Source organism: Thermobia domestica, chromosome 8 (assembly GCF_964235325.1).
Source record: "Thermobia domestica chromosome 8, izTheDome1.hap1.1, whole genome shotgun sequence".
In the NCBI taxonomy this organism is placed as follows: Eukaryota; Metazoa; Arthropoda; class Insecta; order Zygentoma; family Lepismatidae; genus Thermobia; species Thermobia domestica.
This window is the reverse complement of record NC_137461.1, coordinates 39911375-39927546: the sequence shown is the minus strand read 5'-3', so window position 1 is coordinate 39927546 and position 16172 is coordinate 39911375.

Below are 16172 nucleotides of genomic sequence, written 5' to 3'. Positions count from 1 at the left end.
ATAACAAAAGCCTCAGCTATGAAAATATTCTAGTAAATTATCTTCTATCTTTCTGATAAAGAAAATAAAGTTGATACCAGATATAAATAACGAAAAAACATATGAATTTAAATGTAAAATTTGAGTCCAAAATACCGACTTCTAAACAACTACTGAATTTTAGAAAATAAACACATGTAAATTGAAGTGATGTGACTAGCTTGGAGCTTCAAAAACCAACACCCAGAAACCGCCGTGTAAAGTCTGATGCAAATTTTTTAATTGCATAACTAGCTTTCGGCTAGGCGGAGAGTCCGCCCCCAGACGCTTGCATTTGCTCTTTCTGCGGCCTCTCACTTCTCATATCCCTAAGATCTCTGATCTTAAGTGGTTTGGAGATATGGCAATTGGAGAAATGGAGATCTTATTGTAACAATTTCGACCCCCAACTTTGTCTTCCTGTTGTTTTTCTTCTAACCGTAATATCAAAAAACGCTGAAATACATCTTTAATCAAGATGTTTCTACTCTTAAGGGATTTCGGAATATGGCCATTCTATTTTACCAATTACAATTTAAACCTTTTTTTCTAAGGAAAAATGAAAAAACGCAGAAAACATGTCTTTAATTGTTTTACATGCAAAACCTAAACACCAATTTTCATTCCCGGCGGGGAGCTCATGTATTTCGAATTCCACGTTAATCAGTAGGTTCACGTTTCATATAGCTTCGCTCCTGAATGGGACGTTAAACTCAAAATCAACTCAACTCAACCAATTTTCATGTCAATAACCTTAACGATTTTCGAGTTATGATCATCCAATTATAACAATTGTAACTTCACCCTATTTTCTTCCTTTTTAGGGCAAACATAATAAAAACGCTTACATACATATCTAATTATTTTAAATGAGAAGTCCATATACCAAATTTCATGTCGTTAACACTCAAAGATTCCAAGGTATGAGCATTTTAAGATAATAATTACCACTCCTTTTTCTCCCCTTTCCCTTCAAATTTCCAAATATTCTTCTTTAGTGGGACCTTACATCACAAATCATATGCCCTTTCTAAACTTCAAGTTTCTAGCTTAAGCGATTTGGCCTAGGTGTTGATCAATCAGCCAGCCAGAACTTGTTATTTTATATAGAAAGATACATAATAAGCAAATTAATGACAAAAGTATTATTACAAAAGCAGTATAGCAAAGAACTCATATACTGTGTTAAAATATGTAGATATTCATTCATTTCGTAAAATTCATAAAACTAAGGGCACAAGCTTAGCGTACGCGCGTTTGGACTGGGAGACCCAGGTTCGATTCCCGGTGGGAGCTCATGTTATTCGGATTCCACGTTAATCAGTAGGTCTACGTCTCATATAGCCTCGCTGCTGAACGGGACGTTAAACTCAAAATCAGCTCAGCTCTGCTTAGTGCATAAGCAGCGTGGACCTACGGCTTTTTGGGTCCAACCACAGATGACAAAATTACACCCCTATTACTTTACAATTGCTGTAAATCTCCCTGCTTTGGAAACGAACGGAACTTGAAATTCTCTTCACCAACTTTTCTATTTCGTGTGTTCATTTTAAAGCCGTACACAGCGCATGACGGCTTTGCTAAAGTTTTCAAAGTCAATGTAAGAAATACGGATGAGTTCTATTTACACAATGTGTACAGTACAAAATATGCAATAATATTCCACATAGAAAATATCATACAGAACAGTGTGTAAGAAATACATCAAATGTTTAAAAACCAAAGAAAACGTACTTCAACAGAAATGCAATTAAAACCTGACTATGAGAGCGCGACAATGTTGTCTTGTTCGAAGGGTCAGTGATTTTGTGTCGAACAGGCTGAGCGTGGGCATACCTTGTCTTATGTTTGGCAACATTGCTCTTGGTTAAGTGGCCTTTTGCTTGTGCCATTAGGTATTTGCCCTAAAGCTATACAGCGAGTTGTGTGCGTTCTGTGTTACTCCCTCCCTGCCCCTGGCTGTGTTTGCGAAAATATAATTTGCTTTTCATGCATTGGGATAACCCAGACAGCACAATGCACATACAGTATCCGTATAGTACATGTACAATTGCACGGATGCAACATGTGCATCATCTGTATAAATGCACGCCTGTACATGTGATGCACATATACATCACAAGTTCTATTCAACATCTTCACGTGCACAGGACATGTGCAATGCACACGTACACGTCCTGCACAAGTGATATACACCTACCGCGCAGGTGATTTACAAGTAGCTCGTATTCGATTTACATGTTGTGCACAGGTGATTTACATATAGGACAGCGGTGATTTACACGTAGCACATAGTTGATTTACACGCGGTTCCCAGATGATGTACGACAGAGGTGATTTACACATAGCACACAGGTGATTTACATGTAGGACAGAGATGATTTACACGTAACACAGAGGTGATTTACACGCAATACCCAGATGATTTACATGTAGGAAAGAGGAGATTTACACGTAGCACATAGGTGATTTACATGTACGACAGAGATGATTTACACGTAGCACACAGGTGATTTACACGCAGTACTCAGATGACTAACATGTAGGACACAGGTGATTTCCTCATAGTTCAAAGGTGATGTAAGAGCATATTCGAGATGCCACGAAAAAAAGAGTTTATATATTTGGTGACTTACATAGTAACACCATTTGTAACACCAAAGATTTTTCTTTGCTAGCCGCTTACTGCTAGCCCCAAAGGGTCAACACCAGCTCAGCTTGAAGCTCAGCTCAGCTCAGCTCAGCTCAGCTTGAAAGTGTAGTTTTGTGTCGAGTATCGGACAAAAGTCCCTGACTCGATGACAGCTGTAGAAAAGAAAATGATTAGACCTTTGGGGGGTGAGTTAGAACATGAGATACGACGACGTCATGTGGCCTTCAGCTGCAACTGTCGCAGTGAGGGGGAGAGTGTGGGTAAAGAGTTATGCTACAAACGTGGCGTCCTGTAAGTTCGTCGGTGTGTATGCGCTGTGCCAATGGCTGCAATAGCGGGGTTGACGTGGCGGGGGAGGTTGGCCCAAAAACGAGTATGGTGTTGATGTAACACGTCCCGGATAGGATATATGTTTAAGTCCTCTAGAAGTTGACGATTACGCGTATATCGGTCATGGCCTGTTATGATACGAGCTGCCCTGGTTTGCACACTCTCGACCGTGCGCAAGTGACTGAGTGCCGCATGTTGCCATGCTGGACATGCATAAGTGATTGTGGACAAAATTACCATTTTAAAGACGTGGAGTCTTGTTTCATGACTTAAGGCACTGCAACGCAGAATAGTATAGAGGGCAGATAATTTTCGAAGGGCTCGGTGTTTAATGTCCCTGATATGAAGACCAAAAGTAAGGCCTCGATCTAAGATAACTCCCAAGTATTTAGCATGCAGACGGTGTGGAACTTCAATGTTGTCATAATATAAACGATGGATGGTTCTGCTGCGTCTTTTGCTATAACAGACTGCAACGCTCTTATCCGCGTTGATTTTTAGGCGCCAGGTGGTAGCCCAACGTTGAAAGACATTGAGTTGCCGCTGCATGTAGTGGTAGGAAAGACGAAGATTGCTGCTGTTCGTGAAGAAAGCAGTGTCATCGGCGTATGTTGCAGGAAAACAGTGTGGCACAATGGGTAAGTCTGCGGTGTAAAAGGTGTAAAGCAGTGGCGAAAGAACCGCGCCTTGAGGCACACCAGCTTGAATTGGTTTGGGAGCAGACTTGGTCTGTCCCACAGAGACATGGAAAAAGCGATGAAAGAGGTATGAAGTGAGGAGTTTGAGATAAGGTAAGGAGAAACCTTGTAAGCGAAGTTTATAAATGAGGCCTGGTAACCACACTTTATCAAACGCCTTCGAGATATCAAGGTATACACCTACAACATAATGTCGTCGATTAAAAGAGGTAGTCAGATGGTCGACTACCCTCACTAATTGGCTTGTTGTGCTGTGGTTAGCACGAAAACCAAATTGATGGTGGGGGAGTATATCTAGAGTGGTGACGTGCTCCTGAAGTCGGGCGAGAAGCACTCGTTCGAAGAGTTTGCTCACATGAGATAATAGGCTAATTGGTCTATAGTTTTCTGGAAGAGTCGGATTTTTACCTGGTTTAGGGAGAAGAATGACTTTCGCTTCTTTCCAAGCACGGGGAAAGTAGCAAACCTGAAGGATGCCTGTAAATAAAGCAGCAAGATAGAGGAGTAGCTTCCGTGTCCCATGTTTCAGTAGTTCTGGGCGGATCTGATCAACTCCAGGCGCTTTTTTGTTGGGCAAGTGACAAATTTGACGCTCAACTTCCCTTGGTGTTACGACCTCAGGCAGGGGAAGTATTGGTTGAAAATGGAGCATGCGCATAGTGGCCCGAACGTCCTGCCGAATATGAGGAACGACAGGAGTCGCATTAGGTGTAAACTGGCGCTCTAGAGATGCAGCAAATAGGTCTGCTTGCCCGTGGTCGTCATGTATGACCCCATGCGGACCTTGCAGTATTTGAGTTTGACGAGAAGTCTCTCGGCGCTGGAAAAGGCGGGAATACTGCCAGATTTTAGTGTCATTAAGTGTGACCCCACGAAAAAGTGTCTCCCAGTACTGCTCGGTTTGTCTTCTAGTGATTGTCTTGATTTTGCGGCTTAAGGTGTTCCATAGTGTTTTGTAGAGTGGGTGTCTAGTGCGCTGCCAAGTACTTCGAGCCCAGCGTTTGAGATGGATATAAAGACGAAGTAATGGAGAGTCACAGTGTGGATCGGACTGCGAGTCAGGAATTATTGATGTGCTGAGGGAGTCAGCCGTACGTAGAGCAATTGTGAGATGGGCGACCGCCTGATCAATTTCCGCAGGAGAATTTGGACGAGCGGCTATGTCGAGCAAAGAGTTTAATTCCTGCTTATAGACATCCCAGTTCGTAGTTCGGGAGATATGAGCGGGTGAAGGACGGGAGATATGACGATGCGAAATTTTGAAAAGGACCGGATCATGATCTGAGTCCAGTGCTGAGATCACGTAAGGACGTGTAGCTAAGATGGTATCTTTGCTTAGAACTATGTCCAACACATCCGGTTCTCCGCCTGCTTTAGGATGGTGAGTTGGATCAGGTGGCCCATAGGCAATGAATGGAGATGTGTGCAGATACCGGTGTAATATTCGTCCGTTTTCGTTGGAACGTCTGGAGTGCCATTCCCCATGTTTTGCATTGAAGTCCCCTGCCAAGATGATCTTGGGGCCCAAGGTCGAGATGGCGTCGAAATCATTGGGATCTAAGTCATGTGCTGGAGAACGGTAGCCCGTGACCAATATGAGAGGAATCCCGGGGAGGAAGACTTCTATAGCAAGAGCTTCTAGTGTGTGTAACTGGGGTAAAAGGAGTTGTCTAGCCTTGAAACTTCGTTTCAGGGCAATCAGTAATCCTCCTTTCCGTCCTTGAACTCGATCGAGGCGAAATAATTGGTAGTTGGGCAGTCTCCAGTGTGTAACCTGGGCAGTGAAGTGAGTTTCCTGTATAAGTAAGATATCGACCTGATGTTCTGCTAGAAAACGAATTAGGAGACTCTTCTGGTCGGTAAGACCATCTGCATTCCAGGTTACAACAGTTATAGTGTGATGAATGAGTGGTTGGTTAGAAGCAGCCATCAGCAATCATGTCAGCAAATGTCTCTATGACGACAGCAGCCTTGGACGCAAGATCCGTGGCTTCCCGAAATCTAGTAAATCCTTTCTTGATATGAGAGATAATGCGGCCAAAGTTGAAGGTTTTGATGTATGTGAGGAGTGAATGGAGATTGAAGTCATTAACGGATGGTGTAGACGCACTATCTGGTGTGTTGGGCGTAGAGGGAGCATCCTGATTTGGTGGTGGAGGTCGGTCGATGCGAGGTGCCTTATTGTCCAGTGAAGTTGATACAGTAGGACCGGAGCTGCGGCCAGAAGGAGTTGATTTCTTGAGAGCATCTGAGTATGAGCGAAAGACGGGACAACCGCGATAATTGGCTGGGTGGTCCCCTCCGCAGTTTGCACAGGTTGCTGGCGTAGATGCATCTGGTTTGGCACAGGCTTTCGTAAAATGACTTTGCCCACACTTGACACACTTAGGTTGAGCTTTGCAAGTGTCTTGTGAATGACCAAGACGTTGGCAGCGGTAACACTGCAGAACACTCGGCGGCCGATAAGGCTCAAATGAAACTTTATAATGAAGTAATCCTGATATGTTGTAGATCTCCTGTATATTTGGAGTTTTCTCGAGGGAGATGAGAAAAAGTGGCATGAGGACTCTATCTCCACCAGTGGGGCCCCGACGAGACATTTGATGAATCGTGATCGGCTTAAAACCTAAAGTGAATAGTGCAGACTGAAGATCAGCGACGTCGGTATCGATGGGTAATTTGCGAACGACAACCTTTACGGGTCGGTCACTTTTGGCGATGCCAGTAGCGTATTCAGTTTTCGTCTGTTCGCAGTAGTTTTTGATAGTTGTGAAATCGTCCCTAGAAGATACCTGAATCACAATACGTTCTTTGTTATGCCGAACCTGAGGTGATTCTCTGAGGGTCTTGGAAAGGCTTTTGGTAAAGTTGTAAGTGTTTTTGATGACATAAATGTAAATAGGAGGTGGTTTAATCTCTTTGGTGCTTTTGGGCCGTGGCTCTATCACAGGAGACTCGTCAGCTGTGAGAGTAGATAGAGGCTCAAATCGGTTACTCATCGGTAAAGCAGGGAAGTCTGATGAATGTTGTTGGCTCAGTGTGGACTCCAAGGACGAGCGACGTCGCTTGGGTGTAGTAAACAGGGTAAAGTCCATGGCATTGTCGTCCTGCGGTGGAGCAAGGGATGGAACGTCTGTCGTCGACCGGTTAGTAGAGGATGATCCTGACTTGGCAGTAGTGCCGGAGGTGGAGGGCCGCCCCAGCGGAACAAGGAAGTCCTCAGGCCTGTATTGAGATCGGCTGACTATCTTCGTTGGGATTTTGGTCTTCTTTTTCGAGATGACTGGCTTGGACGTAGCCATCATAGGAGCTCAGATGACGAGTGAAGCTGAGATGTCAAATGTATAAGCTACCCTCCGAAGAGGAGAGTAACTTAAGAAATCGTTTAGCCAATAGAAATTGCAAGGTCGTCAACAGATAATATCAACGTGGTGCGTTAACCTCCGTGGAGGTATTAAATATAATTCGACGGTTGTTTCCTCAGCCTCAAAGAGGCAAGTAATCCAACCGTATGTACGAAGATCGCGACTAAAATAAACCAATGGGGATGAATACCTAAGTGACTTGATTATTTTTCTCCGCCAGCTACGGATACCCTATTTTTTTACCTGGTTAGAGATTCCAGGTGGCCAGTTCACCCAACACCAAAGACATCACCTTCAAAGTATATCACATAAAACTAATAATCATTAGTGAGAATTTTATTTTGGAGTTTATTATTTGCAACGAGCAAAGCTTTAGGTAGTATCTTTGACATGTTTGCCAAGTAACAAATAGAGCAACATATTCTGCTGCAATCGGTCACGAAAATAATTTTGTAAACCTATGAACTTTCTGACAGTAGTTACATCAGTACAGTGCTGCCACCTGTTGATCTTGTATCCTAGCTCAGCGGACGTTATGGAGTTTTTATAATCACTCAGCTGTCATTTGTCGAAAAGTCTCTATAACGCCGCCTGGAGGAAAAACGACACCTACCAAAATTGATGATTACTTTATATTGTTGACAAGAATGAAAGTAAAAGTATACACTTGCACGGTATTATGGACGTCTCATACACACGTGCAGTAGCCGTGCAAATGCACATGCGAACACAACGGCTTAAGCACCGGTAATTTAAATGTGTTTCATCCACGCAAATGCACATGTGCACATGTACGGCTCAAGCATGGGTTATGTACGTGCACTGCATCCACGCAAGTGCACATGTGTACATAACGGCTACAGCACGGGTTTTATAAATGTGTGCTTCATCCATGCAAATGCACATGTGCACATAACGGCTTAAGCACGGGTTACGTACGTGCGCTGCATCCATGCAAATGCACATGTGTACATAACGGCTTAAGCATGGGTTATATAAATGTGTGCTTCATCCATGCAAATGCACATGTGCATATAACGGCTTAAGCACGGGTTACGTACGTGCGCTGCATCCATGCAAATGCACATGTGTACATAACGGCTTAAGCACGAGTTATATAAATGTGTGCTTCATCCGTGCAAATGCACATGTGCACATAACGGCTTAAGTACGGGTTCTGTACGTATGCTGCCTCCATGCAAATGCACATGTGTATATAACGGCTTAAGCACGGGTTATATAAATGTGTGCTTTATCCATGCAACTGCACATGTGCACATGCACGGCTTAGTCAATGGTTATGTACGTGTGCATAACCCACGGAAATGCACATGTGCACATACACGAGTTATGTATGTGTACTTCACCCACGCAAATTCACGTGTACGGCTTATGCACGGGTTATGTATGTGTTCATCATCCACACAAATACACATGTGCACATGTACGGCTTATGCATGGATTGTCCACATGTGTCGTACACGTACGTGTTGTCTGGGAAGAGGCAAGACACCTTGCACACCTTGGAAGTGAGCAACATATAAAATGATCGAAAACGACAACCGATGTTAATGTAGAGTTCATAGTTTCGAGGTCGCTGAGATGGTTAGGCGTAAAGCTATCAGCTATTTTCTGTTAGTGATTTCTTCATATAGGCCTACGTCTACCAAGTTAACGAATCAGTGGTAGAGTGTTCAGCTCTGGGGCTTGGGGTCGCTGGTTCGATCTCAGCCCCCACCAAGTGAACTGTGGTGGACAAACACCGTGTGCGTGGGTTTTCTCGGAGTTCTCCCGTTTCCTCCCACTTTCTTCATTCCACCATTTCATTCATCACTCATCATTACCGTCTTCTTTAGCCTAACCGGCATAACCGCGGGACGTAAAACTCAAAGATTTCATTTCATTTCATTTTCAAGTTAACAAACCTTGACTTATCTGCGTACAGTGGTTGGTTAGTGTGTCCTCGATGGCTATTTTTACTTTTTCCATGATCAACCATACCATACAGTATTTTTTGTTTTGAAAAAGCTTGATTCTATGAATTCTTTAAACAACAATGTTTATTTTTTTTCTAATCATGTTTCTTAGTATTATCCTCTTCATTCTAACTAATTTAAATATTTTCAATAATTCAGAATTTAGACTAAAAAATGTTACAATGATCAAGAATTGTATAAGAAGAGGAGCCTTCATTTCTAATTGTCATAACCGGAAGGGCAAACGTATAAAAAATTGAAATAACTTAGTAGACGTAGAAAATCGACGGAAATAATGAACATCAACTATTAGTTGACTATTAGAAGTATAGTAGATATAGTTCTAAACCCTAGTGGAAGATGCACTCTTTGCTTCATAAAAATAAAAACATTTTAGAAAAATAATTACAGAAAAGTAATTTCATGACATTTACTGATCGAATGTAGGTTACTGGTTAGCGTTGACGCTCTGTGATTGGGAGTCTCCAGGTTCAAATTTTGATACGAGGCATTCTGACTAGTGATTTTGCAGTACCACTGGGCGAATACCGGGATACTTTTAATACATAAGCTTTGGCAAATTTTCTTGAAAACTTTGTTCTTATGTTGTTAATGTTTCTGTGTAAAATGGAATTTTGCTGCATGGAAAATATTTTTAGTGAACATAATATAGTAGATGAATGGTTAGTATAAGGGACTCCTACTTGTATGACTTAGGTTCAAATCCCGACTGTTCTTATTGATTTTCCTTTTAGTTACGCTCATATGTTGCGCTCCAGAAATTCAATTTTTAATTAAATGTAGTCGCAGCTAGTTTAAACTGAAATTATTTTCAAAACTTTTTGCTATTACATGTTTTTGTTTTACTTGCGATATTTCAACTTTGATATTAGATCTTAGACCTCAATGTAACTCATTTTCCTACGTCATATCATGATGAATGTTTTCACAACAACGATAGTCGGGCGGTAATACAGAATTCCATTGTTACTGCAGGGCCGAATCTTGAACACGTAGTTCGCAGGAGGCGCCAGATGAACAGGGCGCCAAATTAGAAAAAATAATTTTGTTTTAAATGTAAATATTTATTTAAAAATGTTATGATGAAAAATTTTCCTCTTATAGCTTGTTATTAAATTTAGATGGAGCGATATTTTAAATTAGTAATAATTCTAATGCAAAGTAGAGTTTTGATTATTAGTTAAATGTGTTCAGGGATGTACCGACATAGGTGCTAGGGATGCGCACGAGACGAGTCGAGACAGGAATTTCCAGACAAAATTCGAGTCGAGACACGGCTCTTCCAATAGAGAAATATACATTTTTCGAGCGATCACTTTTACAGCACATTTTCGAGACGAGACAGCTACAAATTTTGTCTCGTGCGCATCCCTAATAGGTGCATTGTTCCATTCAGAAAAAAATCTTTCAGGGGGGCACACTTAGTATTCAGAGGGCCACTGCTGGTACTCTTTTATTTATTATTATATTATAGACGTATTATTTTGATCTCCTCCCGGGGGTCAGTGGCCCCTAAAAATATGTGTGGACGAAACACTGAACAGGTAGTCTGAGAGTCTGGATCTCCCAATTAGCACAATTTCAGGGGGCAAATACACAAAATTATTTGCATTTTGTAGGCTATTCCGAAAAAATCTTCGGACCCCAAAGAAAAATCTTGGGTGCATCATTGCTTGTGTTTACATTGTGTTACTGCCTGATTTCGAACGTCTATGTTCGAAACAAACATGAAAGAATTGAATTGTTCTATAGGAGTAAGGGGCCCTGAAAAGAATTTTTTGCGGAGGAACCTGATTTTAAAGTTCTGCCACTGGATCGGGGACAAAAAACATACCAATTAAGACACACACTTTTGTCATTTGTTGTGTATTGAACTAGTTTAAGTAAAATTAATAAAGAATTATTTGAAATCAAGTATATCTCAAGAACGATTAAATGGACTAGCTTTGATGGCCATTGAAAATGACATTCTGAATGAAATTGATATGGATGCAATAATAAGAGATTTTGCCAAATTGAAAGCCAGAAAAGTGTCTTTATAACATGAACTTTACAGTAACAAAGAAAACGAGAAATTAAGCTAATTACCATATTTGTATCACTAGAAAACACTATTTAAACATGCTTTTAATGAAGTGTAAGAGCATATCTCTTTGTCAAAATCAAACCTGTGATAATGTTAGAGTTGAAGCTTATTAGTTTTATTCTATTTCGACTTTTATGTTTCAGCTGTATTTGTCAAAATACATCTTAGGTGTACATTTTAGTTGTTTCCTGTGCTTATTTAATAAAAAAAGATATAAATTATTAAAACTGGAACTTTGGTCATGATTCATCCACAGTTAATTAGGTTTAATTTCGCCATTTTCCTTTAATACTCACAGGAAGACTGAATTATTAAATATTGAAGAAATTTGTAATTGTAACAATTATCTGAAGAATTTTTGTCCATTACAGCATTCTATTCTTTTATTATCATGTAGGCGGGGCGCCTAAATATTGTTTGCTTACACTTACGAAATGTCTACAGCCGACCCTGTTACTGTTATATATATATATATATATATATATATATATATATATATATAGAGAGAGAGAGAGAGAGAGAGAGAGAGACAAAGTTTTGACTCAGAAAAAGTACAGTTGAACGTACGATGTAACATGGGCTCCTGGAGGGATTTCAAATGAATTTAGTATACGTATACATTACCATCTGGACAATTTACCCCTAAAAATGCTTTCTATCACTGAAATAAATTCCTGGCTACGCCCCTGTAAAGCAGTAAGAATTTTAGGGACTGATCAGGGGGTAATGCCTCCCTGGAGCAACGACAGTTCCCCAGAAATCATACCTCTGATAGGTCCGTATGTGACACCAGTATTTGTGTATTACTACTCTTCACTCTCGGTGTGCTGAAACTTAAGTCAAAGGAACTTTTCTGAAATCTTCACCGGTTCTCTCCTCTGAAACCGCATGCGAATGGGGCCGACCTTCGTCATATACCACATCTGGATTATTACTATTTATGTCAGAGATACCGAAAAATATATATTCGACACAAATATAGGATGTTTTCGATTTTATTTTATTTATTTATTTATTTATTTATTTATTGCCTGTCACCCTCCTACCAAGCCAACTTCCATGCCAACCAAGGCTTAACTTGTACTTAAGCAACATCGACAGCGTCACTATTCATCTGCGACCACGAAAACTATGATTTCGATACTAATATTGTTCCTATTTGACTACTTTTACATGTCCCATCCCCTCCCGTATTACGAATAGCTTCAGTGTCTCACCCCACTGGAGCAATTTCAACAAACTTAAGTATAGCTATAAACCATCATCTGTAAAATAAATGTGCGGGTGATCTTTTTCGGAGAGGAATTCATTAGCTACTTTTCCAATGTGGTGACTTTATTTGCTTCCCATGCTAAAGATTGCCAAAGAGCTCAACTTTATTTGCACCACTGTGCTATGAATATAGATTTTAATGACATTTACTTTACTGAATGCTCGCTTAGGTGTTGCTCTCGTCACAGGAAAAGTGAGATACTGTTATAAATGAGTAGGGATATAAACAAATACTTAAAACTATTAGCAATGACACTACTCGAAATGAGTTTTCGCAATATAATGGTTCAGTATTTTATTCGAATGTGAAGGAAATCATTGCATAAATTGTCCCTTCCCCTCCTTAGAAGTCTAAGCTACAATACGTATCTAATAAGTTTGAATTAGAAATATATGCATCGAGTTTCATATCCTTATCTTTAAGGTGTCCTGAGTTAAGTAAATGAATAAACTTCCTGCTAACGAAATAGTAAAGCTTTGGGCTTAATAGTAACGGGAGTGTAATTATTCATATCAGCGACCCGAAAGCTATTGAATAGACACTTATATCTTTCAATTAGGAATTTTAAATTTTCACCCCTCCCATTAAAACTCCATGCCGATAATGCTAAACTTTGATGTGAACGATATAGAGGGTATCATACATAATTAATGTACTCAAAAGCTATGGATTTAACATTAATATCGTTCATTTTCGATTATTTTTACATGTTCCTGTGTCTCCCATGATAGAACTAGAGGTGATACAGGTTTCGATTCCCGTCAGGAGTCGTGTGGTACGGGTTCCACACTAAGTCGTAGATGCACGTCTTGTATAAAGTAGTAGCTGAAAGACACGCTGAACTCTATATCACCTCACCTCGTGAGATATTCTACGTTTGCATAATTTCTAAACCACTTTTCTTTCTTTGAATCTCCTCCTTCCTCTTAGTACTCGCATAGTTTCAAACCGAAACATTTTTCACGGTTGGAGGACGCAAGGCTACTGTACCATACGCGTACAACCCTTATGGGACTACGGTAGTGAGTTGCGCAGTTTGAGTAGCACGCACGAATAAACCACGCTTACATTTATTATATATCATTAATAAAATATCATATTAGGACATACTCTGCACGTCAAACTTTTAACATATGCGACTTTTTAAATTCTGTTCTTCTTCTTCTTTATTATTATTATTATTATTATTATTATTATTATTATTATTATTATTATTATTATTATTATTGCAATAGCTATATGAAGCAATTATCTCGGCCAACTTCGTTAATACACACCATTCAGCAACCGGTAGTTGTAGAAATCAGGCTTTTCCAACAGTTGTTAGCTCAATCGGTAGAGCGCTGACCCATGGATAGAAGGGTTGCAAGTTCGAATGTAGTCTAAGTCAAAAGGTTTTCTTTCTGATATAATTCTTGAAATGGAAATGTTTCTCTCTTCACCTTTATCTCGTAATTCTGAATAGAGATGTTTGGAGGTGAAAGAAAAGTATACTAGAATATAAGAAAAGAAAGGTAAATTACATGATACCTTTTGCAATTTTTAACTATATTTTCACCTATCTAGGACGTTTCTAAAAAGTTCAGACTTCTAGACCTCCTTTTCGCTCTCTTATGTGTCCTTTAACTAATTTCTACAGTTACTTAGTGAATCACATATACATATATTACAGATGTCGTATCTCTTTCTCTTCTCTCTACATCATGTCTGGAGATGAATGTTTTGACAATAGGTTACAAACACGATTTTAAAAAAATAATACGATCTGCGATATCAGTTATACATATTGTGGTGTTTAACATATAAAACAATAAATAGAAAAACTGAGAATACGAATCTTTTCATGCACTGATGCTTCAATAACAGTGCACTGATGCTTCAAATCTGTGTCTTTACTCCCTTCACCTATGTTAATTCCCTAGTCAAAATAAAAACTCTTCAAAATTAATCACAACTCTTATACAACCATCCCTTCCTTGGAGTACTGCGCTGTCACATACCCGTCATGTAAAGGCACTTTTGGAGACGAGGATACATAATACCGCTGTAAGGAGAATGGATTTTTCTCATGAGGAAACCGATTCAATTGTGACACGAAATTGTTGATGAGTTTATGTGTTTTTGTGAACAATGAACTCCATTAGAAGGAAAAACTCTCGATCCCAACCGTTCCGGAGATATAGAGGAATATGGGGAAATCCGATGCTCTGATATTTTGTGGCTTTGAAAATGTTTGAAAATTGCATTTAAACGTTAAGAAAGATGTACCACAGTGAATGAAAGTGGTGTTGAATGTTGAGGTGAGTGGCGTAGCTTTTCCACGGAGCCTAAAAAAGAAGAGGCTATGAGGAATGAGAAGCGCCATTGACACTACGAACAAAATTGTATGATATTATTTGCTAATACATCATGTCTTTAGTTCGTATAAAATGAGAAAAAGTGATACGAAAACGTATTAATTATATTGTCAAGGTAACAGAGACGTTATTATGTGAACAAAAATCAATTTCCATCCCCGAGGAGCAGCGTACTCATAGAACAGGCACAACGAGCTCTAGAACGGAAGCAGCAACTTTGTCTACACACACAACTGTATTTGGACAGAAAAAAAAGCATCAACTGATATCACCCTTTTTCTCTTCTACAGTACGACCGATAATGTAGTGTATCTGTTTGGTCAATAACGTGTTTTTTTCTACGTTTCTTCCTGAAACGGTTTTTAAAAACCAATACCTGAATAATTGTTAGTTAGTAATTGTCACATCAAAATCAGCTACTATATTAGTGTTCGTTTTGGTGAAGATCAATGCTTTCATTTAAATGAGCATTGCCAGAAACAGAACATTACAAATCCTATTTTACATTTTGGCACAGGGCTGCAAGAGACAAGATCTTTTTAATTACAAACGGCCGCCAGTTTAAAATTTTATTGTTGAATTATTAGCCCAGCCATTTTAGGTTTGAACCTTGCGAAACATAGTCTAAAGCTGAAAATTGGCAGATTTGTTCTATTCAATGTACTGAACAACATTTCAAAAGTCTTCTAATTTACCGTGGTCGATTCCTAGAATTCAAGGCTGTTATGGTCTGGAGTGCTGGGAAAACAGAAGTTATCACTCGAATGGCTGTTACTTACAAACGGTTAAACCCACAAACTTAAAATAGGTCGCAAATGAAAGATAAATAATAGAGCTTCAGTTCAAGCTATATATTGTTTTAATTGAACGCCATCCAGGGCCGCACGAGACGATTCAACCTCTCAAAAGTTGAAATGAAACGAACTCATTTTTCTTTGCTTGGTTATAGACGTCTTGCTATCGCAGATATCGTAAAACTATCGGGATTAAAAAGTTTCAGCAAACTTTCATCTTTCCATCGATATCTTTGTAGTGCATGTACAACTAATAGTTACGGAGCTACGTGCGTTTAAGTGACGCGCGCTGCACTATTGCCCGCCATTCACGCGACCGTTATGTGAGCACCTGTAGGCCAGATACTTTCCGTAATAATATTACAAATAATTGTATGAAGCTGAAAATTGACACATTTGCTCTATTTGATATCTTGAATAACATATCGAAAGTCCCCTAATCTTCCGTGGTCGCCTCATAAAATTCGAGGTGGCTGAACTGCTGGAACGCTGGACAAACGCAAGGAATCATTGGAATCGCTATTAAATCCAAACGAATATTCCCACGGAGTTCAAATAGGGCTCGAAAGAAAGATAAATGAATGGGCTTTATTATGAGGTG